General features: G+C 36.8%; 1 pseudogene; it reads right to left on the reverse strand.

The window, feature by feature from the left end:
* Positions 1 to 12,576: 12,576 nt before the first annotated feature.
* Positions 12,577 to 23,471, reverse strand: part of LOC111740195 — a 32,591-nt pseudogene continuing 21,696 nt past the window's right edge.

Below are 23,471 nucleotides of genomic sequence, written 5' to 3' on the forward strand. Positions count from 1 at the left end.
GCTTTTTAAGGCCACCCAGATTTCTTAGACTCATGTGGCTCCCTCCATCTTTACACCAGCAACAGTGAGTCAAGTTCTCCAAGCGTTGAATCTCTTTTTTTTTACCACCGGCCAGAGAAAGCTCTGTGCCTTTAAAGTGGCTCATATAATTAGATTAGGGCCACGCAGATAATTTCCTTATCTTAAGGTCAACTCTGCCTATAATATAACATAATCACCAGAAAGGTATTTTATCATATTTACAGCTTCTGGAATTGAGGTATTGAATCTTGGGGGGCCATTTCTTAAATTCTGTCTGCCACACCCTGTACGGGACTCACAGGTTAACTTCTGTTTAATTCAAGTAATATCAGCAGCATTAAAATACTGTCCATAGAGTTGCTCTTTTATTTAAATAAGCATTGCTAATGTACCATATCACTCCCAGAAAACTGAAGATTGGCTTCTGGGTTAGTTCTTCTAATTATGAATATATTAATTTATTCAAAATTTATCGAGCCACATAAGGGAATAAGATGTGCCAAGTTCTGTGATATTAATTTGAAGAAGACAAGGTCTTTTGCACATAAAGAAGTTGTATTTTAGTGCAGGAAATAACTACACAAACCACTATGATAAAAAGTGATGTGTTGTGCTGAAGGTCTGAATGAAGGGCCAGCCCCTTGCATGTTTTCATAGGTAGGTAACAGTACCTTGGATGAAATGTGATGGGATGTAAAAGACGTGCACCTTGGAGACCACAGAGGCGATTCATAGATGAGTTTCACCACATGCAAGCTATTCGACCTTGGACTTTTTGCTTGACCTTGGAGAGCATGAATTTATTCAAATATCTAGTGGAAATAACCAAACATATCTCATGTGTTTGTTGAATAATTCTAAATAAAATAACATATTAAAGCACACAAGTGGCTCTTAGCATTTCTACGTCTGTTTCTCTTTGAGAGAAAGTCTTTATAACCTCTACCTTGAAGTCAATCACAAAAGTTCAGACTGAAGCTGAGCCAAACGAACAGCTTTCTGTTCAGGCTCGTGATAGTCAATGGGAAGATCTGCCCTACCTGTTGACCCCTCAAGCTTCCATTTGTGGGATTTTGACTAAGATTTGATGAATAGTGTTATACAAGTTAATTAGAGTATAGGTGTGGAACAATATTTAATTGCATTGTTTTGTCTTTCAGAAGCTTTCAGATTACTCACAGATAATAACCATCTAGCATGTGATGGTAATTATCTTGAAATAACATTACACCAATTAACAACACAGATCTTAGAAAGGGACTCAGAAATAGTCGGTCTGTTCTTGCATCAGATATCTTTCTAAAATTCTTATCTGTGCTGTTAGTTTGCTTATCAGTTTTCTTCACAGGCAGATCAAAAGATATGTTTCACATATAATGTCTGAATGACTAGATTGTAAATTAATGGGGCCTGAATCAGTAAGATAGTCATCAGTGTGTATGCTCTGTCAAATATTTTTCACTTGGGCTCTTTGTGAAATTGCAGAATTCATCCCACAAAAGATAGGCTCAAAGTTAGTCTTAATTCTGAGAATTATGAACTTCCTGTGTTTATAGTAAACACTGGAAATTTGAGAGGACTGGGCTCTTTGTCAATCTTATAATGAGGGATTCTGAAAAGGTGAACAGATCCAAATGTAAGATAAGGTTGAGAGAGCTGGATCATATGTCTCAGCTGCCTAAACTTTATCAATCTGTGAGACTTAACTATAAAGTTTATTCACAGTTAACCACAGTGGGAAGCTAATAGTAACTTTCTGGTCCTTGATTTAAAAAAGAACCTTAATTAGGAAAAAAAAAAAAATCTTGGATTTCAATGTTTCCTCTTCTGTCCTTAATCATATTTAAAAAAAATTTTTTTAAGTAGTATATAAATGATATATGAGCTCCACTCTTAGTCTTCAAGGCTCCCTACAACTTCACAGTACGGTAGTCTCCCCTAATCCAAGGGGATACATTCCAAGACCCCCCCAGTGGATGCCTGAAACCGTAGATATCCAGAACACTGTATATACCATTTTTCCCTCTATACATACATCTCTTTTACTTAAAAGAAGCATTTTATGGCTTCTCTTTGGCATATCCAAATGGCCAGCATCACTACTCTTAAAATGTGGGGCCATTATTAAGTAAAATAAGGGTGATTCGAGCAAAGGCACTGTGATGTCATAACTGGACCTGATCGTGGAGACAGCTACTAAGTAACTCATGGATGGGGCGCATATACAGCGTGGAGACACTAGACAAAGGACTGATTCATGTCCTGGGTGGGACAGAATGAGAGGATGTGAGATTTCATCATACTACTCAGAATGGCACGCAATGTAAAACTTATGAGTTATTTCTGAAATTTTCCTTTTGATGTTTTCAGACCATAGTTAATCAAACAAGAGTAACTGAAACTGAGGGATGTGAAACCTTGGATTAGGGGTGACCACAAAATCCCACTGATAATTTACTCTACTTAATAGATGCTCAATAATTGTTTAATGTAGAGCAGTTTAAAAAGAAATGAAGGTTTCCATCATTTTTATAGCTACTGTCTGTTATCAGAGATTGAATATATCAGCTGAGGTTTACATAGGCCAAAAGCATCCTCTTTATTTTCTCTCATAAATTGTTACTGCTTCGCTGATAAGAAGAGCACTTTTCCATACATGAGAGTACTAGCAACTATAAATACAAAATGGTAAAATTGTAGACTATTTTAGGAAGGCAATGTATCACATAGCAATTAAAACGCCCTGGGTAATTTATCTATGATAGGATTATCTAGCAATACCACAGATTTTTAGTACTCACTGTGTAAAGGCAGCATATTTCCATACCATATGTGAGTGAGTTCTCTAATAGACTTCACATTGACTGCAATTACATAATTAAATAATTTTCTTTTCATAAAAAAAAATGCCACGGCATCACTCCTCAACCTAAAACTCTGCAATTTTAACTTTTATGTTTTCGAACAATACCTCATAGCTTTACTTTCTATACTTTAGAAAAAAACTCAATTATCTATAATTATTCAGAAAGTTCCAAAAATCCTTTTGAGTAACTATAATTAATCTCCATTTTAGAGCTTAGTCAAGAAAGAGCCGTGATTCAAACATGCTGTTTTGTATTTCACCCTCCTCTCTTTCCATTATAGCATGGCAATAGCTAGGTTACTAAGCTACTCTTACACTAAGATCTCAGACTTTCAAAATTTAAAACCACATACATACACACGGCACATATTTTAGTTTCTTGGAGAAAGTGGTTCTTGAAGTGTTTTCAAATTTTATATTTCATGTTTAGATTGATTAAACATCTGTCCATTAAATACATTGAACTTGATAAGTTGTTGTATATTACTATGAGTATGTTTATATGTTTCAACTTGATTTTCAAAAAATTTTAAATTTAATTTTCAACCAAATAACCTTTCAGTTACTAAGAGACACTGATAACTTAGGGCTGAATTACAATAGCCAGAACATCAGTCCGAAAGTGGGTATTATTCTTTGAAATGAAATAACAACAAAAAAAGATGTTTTTGTCAAAGTACCTGGGTCTTCACAGAGCCCTTTTGTTGCCATAGGACAGAAGATGAATCTTGTGGTTTCAAAGATGTGTGGGAGGTGGACTCATTGACTCCAGAAAGAGAGACAGTGATGGTGGAGAAAGAACCTCTTCATCTTGAAGCACTTGGCATATTGTCAATCCAAGTTGGGACTAGTTCGTGAGAAGCTCCAAAGATATAAGCAGGAAGAAGTGGGCTTATTTTCAATGAATAACTCTCCTCCAAGCAAAATAATTTCCCCACAGGGTTAGGTGTTATAGTGGTTTGTTTCATAGATTTTGAACTTTGAGAATTTCTATTTTAAAATATTTTTAAATATTTATGACATTTATAAAAACACGTTAATATATATTTGAATCATTTACATAAGCTTTATTACACAGCTTGTTGTGATTGAGTATTGTAGAAGAGGGGGTTGCAACTGTTTCTCTCTTAACTCGACCCAACTTCCCATTATTTATTTCTGAAAATGCCCTGTGGACTCTCTGGTCATCAAACATTATTGAAACCCCATGTAAAATAACTAGAACATTTGTATTTAGTTTCCTCATGGATTATGCAGGGATTCTGAAATAATTCCAAATATATTTGGCAAGCTTGTTTTGCACTTTGTGATCCTAACATTAAAACAAACCAACAGAAATTAACAGTTGTTTTTTTTTTTTTTTAAACAATATATAATCCTAGATGACAGCTGCTTTGTCAATTAGGCCACTAATAAGGAAGAGATATGGAACCAGAAGCCCAAAGAATGGATCTTCTTTACAAGCAAACAAAATGCTCATCTGCCAATTGAATGATCACAGTCAGAAAACCACTTTTGAAACAATGTAAGGTGAAGAGGAAGGCCTATGCTTGGGGTGGGAGAGACTGAGGCTTCAGAACAGCTCTGCCTTTTGCTAGCCACACCCCCTGACAAATGATTGCTCTTTCTAAGCCCCACTGTTATTTTTTTCATGTATAAAACAGGAATAATGGGAATTCTCATTCATTTTCCTTCACGTGTATTAAGTCTTCTGGTGCCAGGGAAATAGCAATGAAGAAAATGGCCCAAGAGTCTCTGCAGTCATGGAAACTCACCTTTTTGTGGGGGTGGGAAAAAAAAGGATGAATGTAATAATTAAGTTAATGCATAGTGTACTGAAAGATAAAAAAGAATAAGTTTGGAAGATAGGGAGTACTAAGGAAAGATATTTTAAAGATATTTTAAAGATATTTTAGTGTGGTTAGAAAAAGCCTTGTTATTATGGTGACATTTGAAGCCCTGTTTTAAAGATGAGATGAACATATTCCGGGGGGAGAGAATGTGGATCCACCTTTTTGGCCAATGTATCCTGTCGTTCTCCAAAATAAGAACATTTTGCTCTCAAATGTAATGTCCCATTAGGATCAACTTGGAAGTGAGCCTCAGTAAGCCTGGATTCAAGGTGATCCTTCAAACAGGGGTTGGAGTTAGAGGGCTCTCAATGTGGGAGACACCATGTTGGTGTTAGAAAAGTCATGACATGTGACCAATACATCCATCGTATGCATCATGGCAGAGAATCAGCTTAGCAATACTCTTTCAGAAATGGAGAAATGGGATTTGAAATTCTTAGACTGGCAATTCTCCTAATGGATAAATCAGTCATGAGAACAGGAAAAAGGAGGACAAAAAAATTTAGTAACGCTATTGTGACTGGGTGTTTGAAATTAAACAGAATCACAAACACTAGACTCCAGTGATTCTTTTTTCAGGTTTTCTCCTTCACAGATAAGTTTTGTTGTTCTTTGTTTGCTTGACTCTCCAGAAAAATCCACACTAAAAAAGGCCACATTCTAGAAAGTCTAATTTATTACCATCAAGTTGAATGTTGAATCAATTATTTAATATGCCTATATGATCTAGTCATAATCCATTTGTTACCTTCATTTTTGATATGCAGTGAAAGCTTATGAAATCCCCCTTGCCTTACTTATAAGTATCAAATAAAAATAGTTGGCTGTTTCTCTATTGGTTATTGAATGGGAACTTTCTATAAATCATTTTGTAAAAAAGAAAAACAAATCAGTCTCAAGTCCTCTGAGTACTTAGATATTTACATGTTGGATTTTTCCAGTATGCAGAACACCTATTTCTCCAGCAGGAAGAGCAACTCAATGCTACAGGAAAAGAAAGCTAGGCACTTTATTTTCTTTCTTCTCACTCTCCTGTCCAGGAGAGTTCTTGTGTGGCCCAGGGAGGAGCTAAGTGGAAACAACCATTAGAATCCATTGCACCCATCGTTGGCGAAGAGAGTGAGAGCTGATTTGCTGACTGCTCTGTCTCAGCATTGGCACTCTGGTGAATAGAGAGGGTGAGTAAGCAGTCCATGCTGACCAGCTCATGTTCATGACCTTGGGAACACAGAGGAAGACTTCTCCACCTCTCTGTCTCACATGAATTCAAGTATATGTGGATTTTGCTCTCTGCTACCTTGTAGATTTCTCTTCCACCTGTTCCCAGGATTATTTTTCCTTCTCAAGAGTAACTACTTGGTCCTGTCCTTTTCCAGCTTAGCCAAACTCACCTTCCCTGTGCAAGTTGAATTTGAAGCAAGCTCTACTTGTGTGTGCAAACATAACAAAGCAAAAGCAGAAGCCACATTCAATTTGTACTGGAACATTTGTCGCCCCATGCAGATAGCTCAGTGTGAATTCGTACTTAGCACTTACACCAGCCCACTTTTAACAGAGGATGCACCATAAATAGCATGTCAGCCTGGAAAACTCTGATTTGTATGAGTTATTATACAGTTTGCTGAGCTAATGCCACTTCTACCCATCCACCCATTCCACCTCTTGGTCTTAAATGAGCCACTGTGGAAAAGGTACATTCCATCTATTGGCATGGTTCCCAAGATATTACCCGTTTTTGCTCATTTATCATTTCAAGTTATAAGAATTATGCATGAATGTTATTAAATTGGAGAGCTATGCTTGGAAGATTTTGTTCGTACTTGCTCTAGCTAGGGCAATGTCACAAGATGCTGATACCTTCATTTCACCTGCCTGAAAGCTCACCTAAAATAATAGGTAGTTTGCTGGGAATTTGAGAGAATGATGGCTGTGAATTCCATAAAGTACAAACTTGCAACACTCATATACAAAAGTTAACTGAATAAGAAATTTAGTAAAAATTCTATTTACAGTCTACCAGAAAATGTTTTAAAACAAAAAAAATTAAGTCAAATCTGCAATCAATTTTGATAGTTATTGTGTGCCCTAATTTTCTTTTATTTCCTATTTATGCATCTGATCTTATCTTTGCGATGCGCTGTCTACGAAGAGGAAATTTGCAAATTATCTATGAAATTTAGTCAAAGCAGTGTTAAAAATGTAAATAGTGCCAGAATAATAATTCGATTAAGAAAATATTTGGGAAACATAAAGAGAAAGAGAGAGTACAGAGGAAAAGTGTGTTATTCATTTTTCTTTGCTGCTCTATGTAGTTGGAAGGAACAACTATTTTCCCAGAGTGACACTCAACAAAAGAAAGAACACTTTCGGTTATATCATTAATCTTTTTCTCAAATAATTCTACTCACCACTTGGCTTTGTTTAGATGCATATGGGATGCATTTTTTTCTTTTGAACAAATTAAGCTTAGTCAGCAAGGGAAAACAAGGCAAAGCGGTAACACTGCGGTGAAGGGGCAGAGAAAGTTGAACAGAGTAAGTGATACTTAGATTGGATTTCTAAAGGCTGATGCTTCCAGATGGACAAAAATGGAGACAGATAATCAAGGCAGAAAGAATTGAAATTGTGAAGGCACAAAGAGTGACATTTCTAGGCTTGTTTTAGAAAATGATGTAAGTCGAGCCTTAAAACGTGGCTTTTAGCCTTGCCATATTTGAATGAGAGGAAAGTGAGGAAAGGAATAATTTTCTCTCTTAATTTTCGTTTCCCCAAAAGAAGATTCTGTGGCCAAGATAATAGTGCACACAGTTGATTTGGCAGGTGTTCCCAGGAAACACATTTAGGGGAATATGATAGTAAATAGGAATGGGGGAAGAGCCACAAAAAGATGAGTTATATAGTCATTTATCACTGTAGACAACTGGAATTCAATCCTGTTAGGACACTTCGGAAGAATGTGTAGAATATACTTCAGAGTTTGCCAAGGGCTAAGCAAGCTGGGGCAGGCGTTGACTAATTAAGCTCTCGTTATTGGATAAAAGCACTAGCTCTGGCACTTCTGGCTTGTTTTGTGCTTAGGTCAAGTATTTTGTAGCAATGAAAAGCAGCCCTTGGTCAGAGACACCAGGGTGTGTAGCAAGCTGCTTGCTGTGTAAAAGTCAATTTTAGGTGATATGAGTGGGGTGCCTATGGTTTTTGTCCAGCCTTCTTCTGTCTTACTATCTTGATGCTATTTCTTACTCCTTCTGCCCTCCCCTCCTCATGCCTGCCCTTTAGTATTCAGAAATTCCTGTCAGGGCTCAGTACCGTACTATAGACAGAGACACTTCCCTCACCTCATAACACGTTGGTCTCTCTCAGGAGGAGATGGAGAAAATAACAGCCCAATAAACTCTAAATCCCCGAGCCCACAAATTGTTTTGGTTTCAAATCCTTCTCTCGGATGTACCTGAAGGCCATTTGGGAGTTGAAGTAATTAAATATCTGGTGAATTAAAAACAAGAAGAATAAGCTCCTCCTTTATAGAAGACTTATTTTTGATGGCTTCCTTTAAAACAAACTTTGGTCAAAACACAGTAGCCCCGGTGTATGGCCTACTCAAAGAGTAAGGTGTTTTATACTGTTTTAGATTTTAAAAAAAGGAAATGAGAATTTACATTAGCTTCCAAATTTGTTTTTATCTCTTCTTTTTGGTTAAAGTGGGGTTGGAGGATTAAGAACCCCTGTATCCCTATCCTTTGAGTTGGTATTGAGTGACATTTTGCTAAAAAGGAAGTTCTGGTTCGTGACTACATCAAGTCATTGTCATCTCAAGTACATACCAAGTTGACAATTTATTACTGACGCAGACAGAGATTTAGAAATCTGAGAGTTTGAGTCACAAGTTGATTTCAAATCACTTCATCTTTCTTAGGGTCAAGTTATTCATCTATAAATGAGAATAAAGGTAAAACACAAGATTAGTCAAAAACACTAGACAAAGTATTTTATGTGTGTGTGTGTATACATACATTATTTTATTAGTTCTATTTCTAATGGTAGAACTGGCTTTGTTTACTTTAAATAAGTGATTTAACCTCACAGCTACTAAATCTGCAAAATGGCTTGGATTAGATCACTGGTTCTCAACTGGGGCAGGTGGACATTTGTCATTGTTTAAGGACAGTTTCGTCTGGCATAACTGGAAGGCGTGTGCTATTGGCAAAGAGTGAATAGGGGCCAGAGATATTGCTAAACATTCTACAATGCATAGGACAGTCTCACATGACAAAGAATTATTTGGTCAAAATGTCAATAGTGCCAAGATTGAAAAATCCTAGATTTGATGATCATTGAAAATGTATATCAATATTAAGATTTTTTTCCCCTCTGAGACGTTATTGCTTCAATAAATTACAAATATGTTTTCCCAATACAGTTGAAGACAATCTAAAATCTTGGCCATGACCTACAAAGTTCTATATCATCTGGCCCTAGCCTACTTCTCTGGCCTCATTTCAAGTTACCCTCATCTGTGCTCACTCTGAGGTGGTCACACTGGCCTCCATGTTGTTCTTTCAAAATGACAAACTCCTTAGGGATTTGGATGCTTGCTACACTGGAAATCTTTTCCTCAGTTTCCTGCTTGTCTTTCTGCTTATCTTTTATTCACACCTCTGCTCAGCTCTCACTTTATTTGAGAGATGTTTTCTAACTATATGATTTCAAATGCCATCATGCTTCATGTTCATCTCCTTATATTTTGGTCATTTTATTTTTGTTCACAGATTTATTTCTAATGCCTGGTGCAAAGAAAGTGTTCAAGAAACATGTCAAATGAATAAATAACTTGGGTCGTATGCTAAACATCTTTTAAATGACCCAGAATATTTTAACAGTTTTTTTTTATGTTTCAATATTGGTTTTAATTTGTAATCGTAATGTGGAATCTGACAGATATTTTTAATACAAATAAAATTTAAAAGAAAAAAGAGCTGATGAGGATTAAAAAAATTGTAGATTTTCTTCTCGTGAAGGAAAAATAGCAGAGGTTTTTTGTATAATTTTCATATGTGAAGGATTAAAGATGTTTTCATTGGTGAGACAAAAATTTATAGAAAAAGTCTGAAAGTTGTCTTTATTTGGGGGATTAGTGATTGACAGAATGGTCGTTTTCTGTGTTTATTTGGTCTGTTTTATTTGGTTTTGGTTTCTCTCAGAGTGCAAGTCTCTGTATCTCTAGCATAGAATACAGGGCTGGGCAAAATATGAGTTCTGCTTGTGTTAAGTTCTTGTCCCTAAGGCAAGGGTTTGACAGGTTTCATGAATTTAACAATCTTCCAAATCGGTATGATTTATTTGGTGTTTTATTTGCCTGGTTTATTTACATGAGCATAGTATGAGCTGCTGATTAACACACAAAGAATTTCTTAGTGTGTTAATAAAATAGTCCTAAATTACACTAAAACTCAAAAAACAAATCTTTTATCTCCAGTTTTACTGAGACATAATTGACAAACATCACTGTATAAGTTCGAAGTGTCCAGGATAATGATTCGACTTATATTGCAAAATGATTACTACAATAAGTTTTGTAAGGATCCATCATCTCATATAGATACAATAAAAAGCAAAAAGGAAAAAAAAAATTCCTTATGATGAAAACTCTTCGGATTCACCCTCTTAACAACTTCCATGTATATCATACAGCAGTGTTAGCTACCGTCGCCATGCAGTGCTTCTCATCCCTAGCACTTATGCGACTTATAACTGGAAGTTTGTACCATTTGATCACCTTCCTCAAATTTCCCCTCTTTGCCTCTTTTCATCTCTGGTAACCACAAATCTGATCTCTTTGCCTATAAGCTTTTTTTTTTTTTTTTTTAAATAATCTTTATCTGGAGATTTTGTGTATCCTCTGGGGTTATAATTTTGACTTTTGTATGCCAGAAAGGCCTAATTATCTTTATCAGCATGCCTACAGCTATCAGGAACCAATAATTATCCAGTTTGCTCTTCCAGAGTGAGCCTGGCCTACTTCTAACTGCAGAAACATCCTTTTTTACCCCTGAGGTCTCCTAGCTTGTCCATGTCCCCAATCTGGCAGAAGGAGACAGGATTTAACTTCCTATAAAGCTGAAATTCCTTTAAACTCAACAATTAGAAAATGAACAACTTGATTTTTAAAATGGGCAAAAAATCTGAAGAGACACCTTACTAAAGAAGATATACAGATGGCAAATAAGCAAATGAAAAGATGCTTCATGTCATCCATCATCAGGGAATTGCAAGTGAAAACAGTGATGGGATGGCACACACCTATGAGAATGGCCAAAGTCCAGAAGTGACAACGGGCAGTGCTGGAGAGGATGTGAGGAACAGGGCTCTCATTTATTGCTGGTGGGAATACAAAGCGGGCAGCCACTCTGGAAGGCAGTGGGCAGTTTCTTACAAATTTATACAAACTCTTCAATCATACTATTCAGTAAGTGCCCTGGATTTATTTAATCAAATGAGTTGAAAAGCCATGTCCACACAGAAACCTGCACACAAACACTTATAGCTTTATTCAGATTATCAAAAATGTGGAAGCAATCAAGATATCTTTCAGTAGGTGAAAGGGTAATAGACTGTTGCTTCCAGACAATGGAATATTACTCAGCACTAAAAAGAAATAAGCTCCAAAGCCATGAAAAGATGTGAAGGAAAATTAAATGCATATTATGAAGTGAAAGAAGCCGATCTTAAAAGGTTATACATATTGCATGATTCCAACTATATGACGTTTTGGGAAAAGTAAAAGTATGGAGACAGTAAAAAGATCAGTGGTTGCCGGAGGTTATGGGGAAATGGAGGGATGAACAGACAGAGTTGTTTTTGGACAGTGAGACTATTCTATATGATACTGCAATGGTGGATATACATTTGTCCAAATGCATAGAATATACAATATCAAGAGTATATCTTAATGTAAACTATGGATTTTGTGTGATAATAATGTGTATGTTCACTGATTGTAAAATATATACTATCCCAGTGTGGGATGTTGGCGGTGAGGTCTGTGGATGTGTGAGGTCAGGGGTGTATGGCAATGCTGTGCCTTCCGCTCAGTTTTTCTATGAACTTTAATCTGCTCTAAAAAAATAAGGTCTATTTAAAAATGAAACCAAAAAAAAATAAAGAAAAGGTGTAGAAGTGGGGTATTTTTCCCCCCTCACCCTCTGTGCACAGCATTTGCGAAAGAATGGCTACCTCCCATTGAAAAGTAATGCAAGAGGAATTTGGCAAACGAAAGACATAAGGAAAAACAGGTTCTGGTAAAAACTCCAATTAAATGATAAATATGGTCTCTGGAAGTAGTATGTTTTCACTGAGGTGGTCTGGTAATTGATTAAAAGACTTAATTTTGAATGTTTTCTTAAATATCAAGCCAATACCCCAAGGTATCTTCAGCTTTTCCTCCACGTTCATGCCAGGTTTATGGTATATTTTAATGGAGGCTGAAGACTGAGCAGCTTGCTTTTTTCAGTCATGGAGAAATAGGCTTTCTGGAAGGATGGATTACTTTCTGACTCACTTTTCCCCACAGGCTCAGAGCAATGCTTTGCACCCAGTAGGGATATAACTGGAGACTTTAAAAAAATGTATAATGTGAATTTATTCTATGACCTTTTCCTCACTGAAGATATTTTAAAATAGATTAAAATACCTCAATATTTCATGAAAAATAAACAGCTAGTAGAAGAATTTAGACAATACCTGTATACACATGACTTGAACCTGAATACCCATTTTTATTTTTATTTCAAACATCCTTTTGAAAACATAGCACAAAAATGATAAAGATCCCTGTATTCTTCATATGTCCTGTATCTCATAAACTGTAATCCAACTGTCAGTTCTTTACTCAACTATATACATTAACAGTATTTGCTCCTGCTTTTGAACAGAAAGAGTATCCATTCCGTTATGTTAAGAAACAGTAATGATTACATTTTTTTTCTCTAATTCTTCAAGACAATGTTTCATGCTGAGTTTGAATAGTAACTGAGGGTCTGCTCCTGAAAGAGATGAGGCAATTACAGGTCTCTCTAATTTTGAGAATGAGAAAGGTGTGTAGATACCTGTTCTGGCAACTGAGAATGACACACAGGTTATGTGCACCTTCCGCCACCCGCAGAAACACTGAACTGGCTCTGGCGTCCACACGAGCCTTTGCAGCCAGCTGTAATCCAGTTTTGTCCGCTTCAGCCTCCAATGTTCTACTGTATGGCCTATCAAACACACACTCTTACAATTTAGACTGTATCCACTATCCTAAAAGTGACAAACTATCTCCAGGACAAATGGCCTAAATCATCGTGAGAAAAACCAAACTTAGAAAACCCAATAAATGAACCGAGCTAGTTTTTTTGTTTGTTTGATTTTGTTTTTCTCCCCAGCATGCCCAAATACTGAATGTGCTATTTCATGGTCCAGAAGAAAGAAAAGTAGATGAATATCAGTTCCTCTATTTAAAAGCCCAGGGAAGATAAACCAGAGACCTTGAAATCAAGGAGAGGCATGGAAACTCCTGATGTTTCTTATGGAGAAACGGTTTAGAGGACACAAGACTGAAAGAGCAGGGATGCCTATGACTTTTTAAATCAGTATCTGACTTGAAATAGAGTCATTTCATGTATTACATTTGTGGGTAAAAATCTAAATTGTCTTACTTTAGGAACTGGAAAGGCATCCTGCTCGTTTGTTATTAAAAGTCCTATAGAAATGAAAATTTCCAGGCAGAAAGTCAACTCATCACACTGATGTAATGGTAGGCCCTAATACTTAAATGTATGGTTAATTTGTACTTGATGGCAGTTTGGTGAGGGTAGAGCTAGTGTGTCACATTTTTCTCTGGTTGGTCAGTGAATTACATCAAAGGAAAACAGTTTCTAGCTGCAGACTACAGCCTATAGATGAAGCTCTTATTTCTTTTTTGTTTGAATATCTTAGTGGTGGCAAAAGTGAAGATGACCTCTTCCAATTAGTGATTATGTGTGTTTATTTGCTTTTCTGAGTGAGTTAGCAAACACTACAATTATTTATATCTTTTTATCCCCTGCTATAAGGGAAGGGATTTTGGCTTGGTTACCATTATAACACCAACACCAACCATAATATCTGCAAATAGACGCTCAGTAAATATTTTGAAGAAAAAAAGCTTTAACAAGCCCAGCTGTCTCTTGAATACCCATTAGAGCACTACGGTGTAACCAATTAGCCTTGAATCAGAAATCAAACACTCAGGTTCAAGGCACAATTCTATCCATTTTTACTATCTACCCTTTTATAAATCTTGAAAGTTCTGAGACTCAATTTCTCTCTCTGAAAAATGAGCCCAAATCAATCTGACCTGCCTTTCTAAGACTTGAGACTCTCTATCAAGATAACACAGATGAAAAAAAGCACTGAGTTTTAAGCTGCTGTATAAATGCATGATCAGATGTGGCAGGTCACCCTGACATTGATCAGGGAAATGATTTACAAAGTGAACAGGGAGTTTAAGAAGGTGGAGAATACTTAATTTGCCAGAATTCTCAGGGGAGTACGACATATAGTTGGAAGACACATTTGATAAACTGCTTAAGGTAGTAAGTGAGATTCCTTACCACGTCTACCCCCAGAGGCATGCTCCACTTCCAAATAATGCTGAATGAAACTCTTGTCTAAGAAAGAGGTCCCCACTTAATTGAAGACTTTTTGAATATAGAGTGAGAGAGAAGTATGTAACCAGAGGTGCATTGCTTGAGGCATGAAAAATGAGTTTTTTTCCCAACAACTTTCTCTGGAAATCAATCAAAGAAACAGAATTTTATTCCTTTAAATTAAAACTTGGAGATGATGTCTGCCTACCGAAGATATCAAATTAAAAACTTGACTGAGATGTACAAATATTATAATCCAGCCACGTGTGTAATCATTTCAGAATCATATTGGATTTTATGGGACCTACAGGAAATCTGGTTTATGTTCCATAAAGTCAGAATATGTTAATGTAGGTGGGACCAAGCTCAATCCACTTAGCTAAAAGCTAATCTCACAAAGTAATGTGAGGACTGACTTGGAGCCAGAGTGAGTATTTTACCTCATGTGGTACAGAATGTCTTAAAAGGGATGATATTTTAAGTATTGATTCAAAACCATCAAACAGATCAGTTATTTGCATCATGTTTTTCCATTCTCTCTCTCCAAATGGATGGCCTGCATTCAAACTAGGCAGATGAAAACTGGTAACAGCTTGCTAATAGATGTCAGAATCTTAGCTCATTTTATTCCAGTGTTCCTTCACTTATTCCTTAATTCATCAAACATGTATTAGATGCCTCAATGATCCAAGCATCTGGAGTCACATAGGGAATTATAGTAAATACAAACAAACATTGTATGTATGTGTGATCTGAAATGTTTACTAGTTGCGGTATGAGAGGAAAAACATACCATTAAGATAAAACATTTGGCTCTTGGGCTAATTTCCAAGAGAGTTTCGAAAAAAAAAAGGCCATTTTCAGTGTTCCCTCTTCATGACTGTGTTGAATCAGGACTATAAAGTAACCAGAGATTTGACTGCAGTATTTTATTTCTCTTATGCAAATTAAATTGAATACCGACATTCGAATTATGCCTACAATGATCTTGATACTTTTCCAAGATTACCTGAAAACTTTAAAACAGTTTGAAATAGACTCTCTTATACATTAATTAATTTGTTCAGCAAACATTTATCCATACCTATTATATGGCAGGCACAGTGAATAATTTTAAGATGTTGCAGATAAGACTGCTCCAGAAGAACCCATTATTTGAAAATAAGGAACAATTGAATAAATAGCTTACAAGTCAATGTGATGGTTCAGCTGTATCAATTCATCCAGGGTACACAGAGTATGCGCAGAGGCACGTGGCGGAGGGTGAGGTTGATTGGACCTGAGTGCTCAGAGAAGTTTTCCTGGAGAATGTTAAGCTTAAGTTACATTTGGAAAGAAGAATAGAGGTTGAAGGTAGTGTTGGGCACATCAGAATGAAGGATCAGCATGTCCCAAGGAACAGAAGCCTATAACAAAATGAGCGCCTTGGGAAATTTAACCAATTCATGATTGCTGGAGCAAAAATTGTGAAGGGATATTTAAGGCACATTGCTTTAGATATCACTGGCTTGAGTATGACAAATCCATCATCTCCCTGTGATCTGTTAGTTGAAATTCACAAGTAGTCTTCAACATTCTCTGTCTCTCCTTCAGATCATGTTAACTTTGTGATCTTAGAGTTATGTGTATAAAAACAATGACTTTGTAAAAAAAAAAAAAAGGCCAATGTAATTTAAAATTGACTATATGACTACAAAGATAAAATTGGAAGGCCAATTGGAAATATTGTTCTATGGCCATAGTAAGTTTTTTTCTAAGATCTTTGTCTCTCCTTAACCATTTCTCTCCCTAGTGTCTCATTTTCTGATAAGCTATCCATTTCTTCTCCTCCCCCTCCCCCTTCTTCTTCATCTCTTCTTTTTTTTTTTCTTCTGTTTTATGTATGACCCTCTGTATCTACAGCTGCATACCATACCTGCACTTTTATCTGCCTGAGTGGTTTTAAAGCTATAGGTTCAGAATTCTTTAGCACTTCCTGTGGGGACTCTTTGCGGATGACTGAGCCAGTGGCACTCCGGGCTCGCTTTCTTCACCCAAACTCAGGCTCGTAGCTTCACGTAGAGCTGCTGTTTAAATTGGAACTTTGGGCAAAATTTCATTTGAAAAAAAAGTTTGTATGCTTCATTAAAATTTAAAGTCGTTCCTTCTTATCGAATTCTCATCTTTTGAGGATAAACTCAGGCAAACAGAGAAGCGACAGTATTAATACTCTCTATGTAGCCGCCTCCACAGAACTGCAGTCAAACACAAGCCTTCTCTTTTCAGACACTTGTCCCATTAGGTTATTCCAGCAAAGAGTCTTCTGTCACATTGCCCACTGCAGGGAAGAACTCCCCATCTGGGAAGTCACCACATGTCCTTTGTTTCCCCTCAAATGTAGACTTAACTGCCTCCTAACCTCCTTTCAGCTTTAACCAGAAACTTCTGTCTATAATTTTCCATATTTAATTCCATTTAGAAAACAGTAACTATGAATTTACTATGCTCGGTCTTAGAAACACAAGATTAAAAAAGAAAATATGTCATCCTTGAAATGGAGTTTCTCATCTACTTTGTGGCTGGGGGACATAGATATGCATACATCTAACTGCTTTAGCGAAACCAGATCTGCATTAGACATGTTGTTTTGGGTTGAATTATGTCCCCAAAAACATATGTTGAGGTCCTGACTCCAGTACCTCAGAAAGTGACCTTGTTTGGAAATGAGGTGGTTGCAGATGTGACTCTTAAGGTAACATGCGGTCATACTGGAGTAGGATGGGGCCCTAATCCAACATGACTGGTGTTCTTTTAAGAAGATGGCCATGGGAAGACACAGAGACACAGGGAGAGTGTCACGTGAGGATGGAGGCAGAGACTGGAGTAATGCATCTGTAGTTTATAGAACACCAAGAATTGCCAGCCATCATTAGAAGCCAGGACAAAGTCTTGGAACAGTGTCCCTCAGATGTCTCACAAGGAACCAACCTTGACTTTGGCTGTCTTGTTTAGACTTCTAGCCTCCCTCCAGAACTGTGAAACAATAAACTGCTGGTTTCAGCCACCCAGTTCATGATACTTTGCTACAACAGCCACAAGAAAGATTGATATGCATTAAGTTCACAGATGAAGAAGCCATTATGAACTATGCCAAGTGTCAGGCATACCACTGGGAGTCCGTGATGCTTGAGGTGGCTGCTCAGGGGTAAGTTGGAGTTGTTCTGAGGGAAAAGGGGGGATGTACATTCACAGCAGAGAAGAAAGCAGGAGCAAAGGACAGGATTTGGAAAGCCTTGCGGTGTTTGAGCAACGCTGAGTAGCCCTGTATGGCTCCAGTGTGGAACGTGGGGTGCTTTGGGCAAAGACTAGGGCAATGCCCTTTTGCAACAAGCAAATTTACTTAAATCAGTAAAAACTTCAAGTTTTGGAATCACTGTGTAGTGTGTGTGTGTGTGTGTGTGTGTGTGTGTGTGTGTGTGTGTGTGTGTGTGTTTAAATATGTATCTATCCCCAGATGGTTTTTCTTTCTTTCTTTTAATTTCTTTTTAATTATGGCAGCTATTCTCCAAACATGTTTTTGTTTATCTCAAACTCAGTGTACAGTTTCAACATATGGAGCATATTTTGTTTTACTTCAGTTTATCTTAAGAAATCAGCTTTCCTAACTCTTGTTGGCAGTGGACCCAAATGATTTCTTACTTTTTATTTCCTTCTTTATTTTCTCCTCTTCCTTCTTTTCTTTCAATTATGGGATGTGGCTTCCCTCTGTCTCCCTCCGTTTTGCTTTCTCTCCCTCTTTCCTTCCTCCTTCTCTCCCTTCCTTCCTTCTCTTCTTTTTCCTTCTGAAATGTCACAAAAGACTTCCCATGTTGACGAACTGGTTCATTTAGTGGCAGAAACCAATGACTCCTTGGCTGTTGGACATTTATTCAGCCTAGAAAATATACAAACTGGAAACGATGTTAATAAACAAGTCAGGAGTGTTATTTGATCTTTCGTTCAGAGTATTCACCTTTCTCCATAATCTGGGCCCAAAACTATTTTATCAGCCTTGTTTTGTATGATGCATTTTCAAACCTCATTGGCTCCCCTGTTCTTTCTCTCTTTAGAAAGCTTGTTTTCATCTCCCAGGCTACTGCACTCCACTTACCCTTCAAGATCCAGCTCAAATGGCCCTCCCTTTTGACACATGTTACGGTGCTCCCCTCAGAATTAATCATTTTCTCCCCTTGATTCTTCGAGAGCTTTGCATATTTCTCTATCTTTGCTTTATTGTGATTGGTATTTATTTTCATATACATGTCCTCCACTAGACTGAAGTCAAAAATGGTTTCTCATTGTCCTCAAATCTACAGTGTCTGGTAGAGTGGCTGGTACAGAGTGAGCGCTCCATAAATCCTCATGGAAGATGCTCCAGAATGAAAAGAGATCCCAATCCTCCTACGAGCAGTAAAAGAAAGTTGTTTTGATCAGAGTGGAGATGGGTGTCCATCCTCATGTCCTGCTGTGAAGAGAGGGTGTGTCTAGTTCTCACTAGAAATGAAACCTGGAAGAAAGGCAGTGAAGCTCCCACACGGGAACATGCTGTATTTTCCAACACGACCACTCAGCCACAAACGCATCAGTCACCAGCGTGCAGGGTTCATTTCTCCTCTTCCTCTGCTCTCCAGTGCAGAAAATTCTCCTCCATTCTTTCGCCCGTGACACAGCCTGGGTTTCTCTAGCTCACCTCTCTTTAGCCAAGAAGCATACATGTATGAATAGTCAAACTAAGGACGCGTATCATCGGAGTGAAGATGGCTTCTTTAAGGAGAGCCAGGAGCTGCGTTTTAAATGCTCTGAAGCACATTTTCCTACCAGGAGCTAAGCTAACTTGGTCTCCAGCTTTGTCAATGCTGAAACAGAAGCTCCTCTTGTAAACTTCAATTTCATGCCGTGAAAAGATTTCACTCTACGCTAAGACTTTAAGAATAGTTTGGAAGAAGCGTCATAGATTTTTAAAATAAGAAGCCAGCAAAAACTCTCACAAACCTTCACATTGACATGGTGCTTTCTCATTTACAAAGCACTCTCTGCTGGCTGGCCTGGCCTCGCTTTCACTGTAAACCACAGAACAACCTCACTGGTTGGGAAGATTTTGTCGGGAAATCTCCACTTCGCTGGAGCCAGCTCCACTGGCAACACTCAGGGCCTTGAGAAAATCATGCTGGTCTTGCCACCAGCATCTTCTCCCACCTTTTTCTCTGTCAGAACTTCCCCAGGAACCCTACGCACTCCACTTCTGTTCAGTCAACTTTCTCTTATCTTTAAGTTGTGCCCTCAAAGTAAAATTTTCAGGGAAGTCTTCCCTGACCATCCCAAATCCCAACATCCCTTATATCCATAAAAATTAAACATAGAATCATGTTTTCATTTCCCAGTATTGAGAATCAGTTTCTAGTTATTCATTTTTCAGTATAATTATAATATTTGTCACCCTATTAGGCTGAATTTCATGTCTGTGTTCAGCGTACTGTTCTATATATAGCATGTGAATAGGGTATAATAACTAAATAAATACTTGAGAATGAAATGAATGACCACCACCTCCCTTTTCTTTCAGCTGAGAAATTTAAATCTCAAAGCAACATGCCAAAGGTCAAGTTACTGAGAGTTTTTGGAGTGAGAGAGACTTAAAATTTCAATTTCAAATTAGTATTATCAATTATTCACTTGGGTGATATTTATTGAGTCTCTGGTTCTCTTTTCCTTCATCTGTTCAATTCAGATCATAGAAATGAAGAGGATAGTTGTAAGTACTACAAGAGATGAAGTATATAAAGTGCTTACGTACTCAATAAATCCATTTGAATCTAAGTCTATCAGCTGGACTACTGATTCTAGTCGATGAAACTATTTCTATATTGTTCAAAAAATCAATATCTCCTCTTACAAGTGGAAAATTTGAAGCAAAAGGAAAGTCAGTACTAAATGCATTTGTTTTCTCTTTGCTCCTTTTGCTCATAATGTCATGATAGAACAGAAGGCAATAGAAAGGAAAGCAAAACTAACATTTAGTTTATTTAGCATCTTCCTAAATGCCTGCTATAAATGTTACCTTCTCGTTTATTCCAATTAATAAGGATTATTTGAAGAGCAGGCCCAAGATAAAGATGCAAATGTTCTGGAGGAAATTAAATGAAAAATTTCTCATGGCGAAACCAGAGAATGAATTCACAATGTTTTTACTGGCAGATTTGCTAAATGGTGGAGCTAAAGACACAGCCACAATAGAAATTAAAGAAATCTGAAGAGAAGCCTTATGTAGTTAAAAAAGAAAAAAAGAAACACAAAGAAAAAAAAGAAAAAGAAAAGAAGAGAAAGGAAAGACAAGACAAGACAAGAAAGACATACAGTAGAATAAGCATGAGATATCAAGAGATGTTCCCACTCAAGTTTCTTAACACTGAGTCTTGTGTTTGATCTACCAGGCCCCCTGGGGTGCTCTATAATATTATTATGTCCAATGTATGATTCATGTTCTCTGTATCATATTCTTAAGCTCCTAAAGGCAGAGGACAGACCAGGATATTTATAGAAATTATAGTACTATAATAGCAAGGGAATATAAAAATACTATAAGAATTCTATTTCAGGCTAAAAATGAAAGAATGTTGGGAAACCTACACATATGTGATTTAATACATACTATCTAATTTATTTAACTTCAAAACTGCTTTAATACAACTTTATTAGAAGTAGTAATTACACATATTTAAAACTCTGAATAGAGAGCATTAACTGAGAAGATCACCATGAGGAGCAAGATGCTTGTGCAGGAGAATTACAGTAAAAAGAACTAGGTTCCATTTTTAACTATGCCACTTATGATCCCTGTGACACTAAGGTTAGGAAATAAAATGTGAGGACAGTAATGCCTACATCATAGGGTAAAGGTGATTAAATGAGATTGAAATTTATGAGTAATGTCTATATACTCATACCTGTAATATGGTCTAGGTTTCATAAATGCTGGGGGAGTTTTTTTCCCTCCAAAAGCATTTGGCAAGAAGTGTAGGTCATAAACCAGATCTGGTTTTTAGTTCCAAGTCTACCCTTCACTTACTTTGAAAAGTCAGTAAGCACACTATATACTTTATTGGTCCAAATAAAGGCTAAATATCTACTTTCGAAACTTTGTTCTTTTTCAAATCAGATGTAACATCAGTGTGAGCGGCTGGAACCAATTGGCAGGCAGACAGTAATACTGGACTGTAATGATACAATATGTTTTATTCTTTCTTCCCCTCTTTAGAAAGTACAGTCACCTAGGAAAAAAAACTTTGAAAAAAATTATACTATCCAAATGGTTTAATTTAAAGTTAAATTTTTAAATCTATAGTCACTTTGGTATTTTGTCCTTGTTTATTTTCCTAGGGGAAAATCAGAGTAGCCTACATTAATAAGAAAGGACAAATCCTTTTCGCTGACTGAATAGAGAGATAATATTTCCTGTGGTTATTTCTCTTCTTTTGAGCAATTCTAATGTTCAAATGTAAAAAATAATTATAAAAAGCAACCTGAAAAATTTTGAAACAACAAAGAAATAGATCACAATACTGCATTGCTTAAATCACCCTAATTCTACCTATTATTTATAAAATTTGAAATCTTCGTGACCTGCAAGAACTTCCATGATTCAGCTGCTATCTATCCAATCTCTCATATTTTATCCTTCTTCTCTTGGCACTTGAGTTTTGTGTTTCTTGTACTTCCAAAGTTTCTTTTGTAGCAAAGTCTTCACAATTTCTGTCCATGATTGTTATATGGCTGGCTGCTTCTCAATATTCAAATTCAACTCAAATATTATTTCCCTAGGAAGTCTTTCTAGACTGTGCCGATTAATGTGGTAAACTTATAAAATGTGGTGGTCAGAATTCGAAGATGAACCACATTTACCCATATCCTTGTACAATTTGCTTTCTTTGAGTGTGGATGAGACCTGTGAATGTATTGGGATTTCACTTATGGTCATAATTATGTTATTTATTATCTTTATATATGATTTGATACAAGGGAGTATGCAGATATAATTGAAGTCCTAATAAGGTGGCTATAAATTAATTCAAAGAGTGATTATTTAGGGTGGCCTTAACCTCCGAAGGCAGAAATATTCTGTTCATGTGGAAGAAGCAAGCAATCATTTTCAAGAGAGGCTATGGAGCTGGTCACATGACGGAGACCTGAGGGAAGCCTCAAGATGTTGAGATTACCTTTGGCCAACAGCTAACAAAGAAGCAAGGACCTGAGTTGTGCAATTGCAAAGAACTGAATTCTGCCAACAACATGATGGCAATTTGAAGAGGATCTTGAGACCCACATGAGACTGTGATCAGCTACTATCCTGATTTCGGCCCGATGATGAGACCTCGAGCCCAGACTCCTGTGAGATGATTAACAGTGCTACTTTAAATCAATAAACGTCTAGCAATTTGTTATGCAGAAAGAGAAAATGAATACACTCAAGGCCACTCTCTCACACTGCATTATTTTATTTTCTTCATAGCTTAAAATTCTTTGAAATGATCTTATATATTTCCTGCTTATTTCAGTATTTACCCCTAGAATATATGTTTTGCTAGAAAAACAATTTTGTTTGTCAGTCTGCCAGGTTGATTCTGGCAATTCTGGCTGTAGGTAGATTGAAAAGAATAATAAATCTGTTTCTAATTTTCTATTTATAAAGGAGGAGCTAATATATAGTGTATAATATTAAGATTTTTCTCACTGGGACAAAATAATCTTTCTTTAGTATTCTTCAATTCTCAAAATAATTAAATATGAAGGAAAGACTAAAAATTCTTTAAAATAATAGAAGTACCCAGCCAAAATTTTACATAAATCAGAGGCATGCAGCTCTGTTATTTTTCAAATAATACAATTGTTTATGGAAGCCATGCAACCATTTCAGCACAGAATTGTATTTTGCATTAATACATATCTTTTTTTCACTCTCTGTAGTTATTGTGACCACATGTGATGATGGTGCCAAAACATTCCTCTCTCGTGTGTTTCGTGCCCAGAGTGATCCTCATACTGAGGGCTTCC

The sequence above is a fragment of the Pteropus vampyrus genome, unplaced genomic scaffold (genome assembly GCF_000151845.1).
Source record: "Pteropus vampyrus isolate Shadow unplaced genomic scaffold, Pvam_2.0 Scaffold59, whole genome shotgun sequence".
NCBI classification, from domain to species: Eukaryota; Metazoa; Chordata; class Mammalia; order Chiroptera; family Pteropodidae; genus Pteropus; species Pteropus vampyrus.